Raw genomic sequence first — 4,207 nt, 5'->3', positions numbered from 1 at the left:
TAACAGAGAGCATGCTTGCTGACAAAGTCCTCTTACGTCCCTGCGGATTGGGGGCTACCACTTTCTGTACATGGCAACTCTACAACGAGAGGGGAATGGATGCTTTTAAAGCAGCACGGAGAAGCCTGTCTCCTCAGAACCAAAGAGATCATTGATATTTTATGTACTCTAGCATTTGGGCATGCAGCCAGAATGGAAAGTTCAAGAACCAAATTGAACCCAGGGAAAGGGAAGTCTACTTTGACTACTGAGGAAGGCGAAGGGTGGGTCACCCCACTGAGGCCATACTAACAGAGAAACTTTCAGGTTTCCCCACCGACACGGCCTTCCCTGAGATTCCTGACAGCAGTTGGGGAATGTGGCCTATGCTGGAAGGGACACCCAGCTCTCCTGAAGTCACGTAGGTGAGCACGCCCCACCTACCCACTCCCAGGCACAGTTGGCTCTGCTTGGCTCTCTCTTACCCTTTCAGTACTGACGCCAGGAGCAGCGAATTCCACAGGCACTTGGTAGGGCTTTATCTGATTGTCCCTCGCAGGACTGACATAGAGCAGCTCATTGCTGATGGATATGGGAGGTAATTTGATACCAAGATTATGCTATTTCTCCCCCATGGGGCCCATAAGCAAGAACTGGGACTTATTAACCATTTCTCTTTTTGTCTTTCCTACGTTTGCAAAGACTTTAACCAGCCTGAACAAATTTGTGCACCATGTCATTATTCGAGAACCGAATTCATATTGGAATTTCCTAATATTTCTGGCATTTTCACCATGAGTGCCAAGTAGGTTTCCTTCTCCTTACAGAGGCTTAGTGCTTTAAGATGCAGATACCAACAGGCAAGAGCTTCCTAAGTCCGGACATATGAAACCTACCTATGGGAGGCAAAGGTGCCAGTACTTTCTTTTCACTTCTAGTACATACGAAGTGAGGTTGTACAGAGGTAGCAGCTCTGTCTATCACTGTAAGAATGACACTGTCCATTTTGCTAGGCTTTCAAAATGTAGTGCACGTGGCAACGATTCAACAATAGTTGTGAACAGAATCTAGTAGGCTTACAGTTCTACCTTGGATTGGGGCTTTGCTTCTGGAAGACAGCCTATAAAAGCAGCAATTTACAGGAGGGGGAGAAAAGGAGTGGGTCTTGAGGCATTTGGTCAGGGCAGACATTAGTTCCATTTAGGGCTCAAACCAGCCCTCAGGTAATTGTAGGTCTCTGCATTAGCTTGTCAGAGCAGAGAAAGCATGGAATTCGAGCTAATCTGATGGGCACGCGAACTGGGGACTCAGTGCCAAGTGAGACCATGGAACAAAAGGACACATGTGTTTTTAGGGGGGAGAAAACCACAACAGGACATAGATTCAACTCTTGGACACATGACTCTCTGGGGAGCCTTAGAAAGCTTGTCATTATTGAGAAGTGGGCATTCTTTGTGTAGAGCCATAGAGTTCAGGGCCTCTCTGTTGACTGAGGCATAAGCCTAGTGTCTTTTGAAGGGAAGTTTTCAGGACAAAGTTACTTCAACAGTTTATCAAAACTCTCTTTAGGACGTCTGTCTGTCCAGGGAGTCTGAGCATTCACACCGCCTGATTCAGGACAATGAATGGAGGCTCCACCCAGTTTATTAGACTTTTGACTAGTCCAGGGTGGGGCTTAGGAATTCTGGTATGTGAGCGCTCTCCCATCTGACTGCAACTGGACAGACTTAAGATCCATGAGAGCCTGAAGGTAGCTCAGGATTAAGATCCTTGAGCCTGTCATGGTATATGTCTGCAATCACAGCTACTTGTGATGATAACTCTGGAGTATCGCTATGTCTAAGCCCGCCTGGGTTACCTAGCGGGACTGTGCCTCAAAGTAAAATTTTCATAAGGGGTGAAGGCCAGGGGTTGGGGGTGGAGTGGGGATGGCTCATTTGAGAAAGTACTTGTCACACAAACATGAGGACGAAAGTTCCAGTCCCAGAATTCATGCAAAAGAACCAGGCAGAGTGGCGCAAGCTCTGTATACCAGCAACTGGGGATAGGGAAGAGACCACTCCTTGGGATTTGCTGGCTAGCCAGCCTCGCCTACTTGGCATGCTCCAGACTGGTGAGAAACCCTGTATCCTAAAAACAAATTGGATGGAGCCTGAGGAATGACAGCTGAGGCTGACTTTTGGTCTCTACATGCATATGTGTATGTGCACACACACACACACACACACACACACACACACTGAGGATATAACTTGATGGCAGAATGCCTGCCTTCTATATTTGAGTCTCTGACCTCCAAATAAAGCAAAGCAAATCCAATAGCTGGTGGAGGGAGCGGGCTGCTGTCCTGAGAGGTAGTTTAGGCTACTTGAAAAGGAAGTGTTGTAAGGATGACTATGGGGACAGAAGTGGGTGCTTGGTACTTTGTGCTCTTTGGTTCAGGGGTTTGTCTTTCCAGGGAGTTGATACATCAACACAGTGTCTACTGCTGCTCCTCGCTAGACTGGCTTCCTCGGAGCACAAATGTGACACCACTGTAAATGAGACCAGCTCTCACTCCACTCTCGGCAGGAGCGAGTGGCTCAGAGCACGATGACTCTTGACCCTGTTTCCTAAGACTAAACCTCAGGAGAGTATCACTGAAAAGGAAATAAAGAGAATGGAGAACAAAAAGCAAAGAATTTAATTTTCTGCCTGCGAAGGCACTCACACCCGAGCTTCAAGTGGGGCTTTAGGTCTCCTCCTGTGGGCTCCCCTCTTGGGGTCCAAGGTGTTTGTGCCTGTTGTTAACATGGTTGGTATTAGGACTCTAAAACAATCAGGTATTTAATCACACAAGCCAGAGATTACCCACTTTAGAAAAAAAAATGTGTTAAAAGAGTCAGCCAGTATACTTCTAGTACATTTTTACTGATTTAAAATGGTCCTGTAAATGGCGGTTTTTAAATCAGATCTTTTGTGATCCCCTAAAAAGAAAAGCACTCTATAGGAAAATTTAAAAGCACTATATTCTGACTAAATTAAAGGATTTAAATTCTCTTGAAAAGAGGGATATGGCAATAAAAAAATAAAATAGTAGCTAAAACATGGGCAGATAAATGTCTTTTCTGCTTGTTTATCTGAGACAGGGTCTCGATATATAGCCCGGGATGGACTTGAATTTGCAGTGATCTCTCTGCCTCAGTCTGCAATGGGCTAAGATCACAGACAAGCATCGGCCTCATGCCTGACTCGATATATGCCTTGAAAAGTGAGAATCTGTTAACACACTTTAGACTAACAGGATAGGATGGTCTTCTTTCTACAGTATTTCTTGTTAAGTTAGCAAAAACAGTGGGCACCATTGCTTCTTGCCTGTGAATGTTCACAGGAAAAGAAGGTGGAGGTGGGGAACAGGACAGTCCTGTGAGCAGTGTGACTTCATGGCAAGTCCTTGAGCTGTTTTTAACAGTGAAGATTGAGATCTCACTGGAGACCCCAAGGGTAGCATCAGCAGTGGGCTCGGGTGTGCTTAGCAATTGCAGATGTTGGTGAGCAGGTGTGGGGATGAAATGACAGCTGTAGTTTCTTCTTTCCCTTTTTGGGGGCCTGATTTCTTTAATTTATATTTTGGTGGGTTTTTTGCCCAGCATCTATTCATTGTATAGATGAATGGACCTTGTTATGAAATTTTAATTTATGTACATCACATACTTTGCTTATATTCACTGTCTCTTTCCTTCCAGGGCTTTTGAAACAAGATCTCAGGATCCTCACTCTGTAGCCCAGGTTGGTCTAGTACAGCCTAGGCGGTCTCAAACTCACAGCAATCTGTTTGTGTCAACTTTCCCTGTCCTGAGGTCTTAGATGACTGGCTCTTTGCTTGAATTTTTAAAATTATTACTCACACAGGTCCAGAGACAGGAGCTCTGTGAGTTACTAATGCTGAACAGTTTGCAGATGATTTAATTTACATAGATTTTCCAGAGGGACGTGAACAACTGGCCCAAGAGAGCTCCACTCTAGGACCCAACAGCAGCAACTTCCTCCCTTCCTCATTTGACAGATGTCCTCTGATAACACCTCTTCTATGCCTGGTGACAGGACACACCCATCTGTGGATGCAGGTCTTTGTCTTGGTGGGGTTCTCTAGAGAAACAAAAAGAGAATGTGAAGGGTGTGTGTGTGTGTGTGTGTATGTGTGTGTGTATGTGTGTGTGTGTATGTGTGTGTGTATGTGTGTGTGTGT

This window comes from Mus caroli, chromosome 7 (assembly GCF_900094665.2).
Source record: "Mus caroli chromosome 7, CAROLI_EIJ_v1.1, whole genome shotgun sequence".
Classification (NCBI taxonomy): domain Eukaryota; kingdom Metazoa; phylum Chordata; class Mammalia; order Rodentia; family Muridae; genus Mus; species Mus caroli.
The sequence above is the reverse complement of the archived record's forward strand: the minus strand, read 5'-3'. Positions refer to the sequence as shown.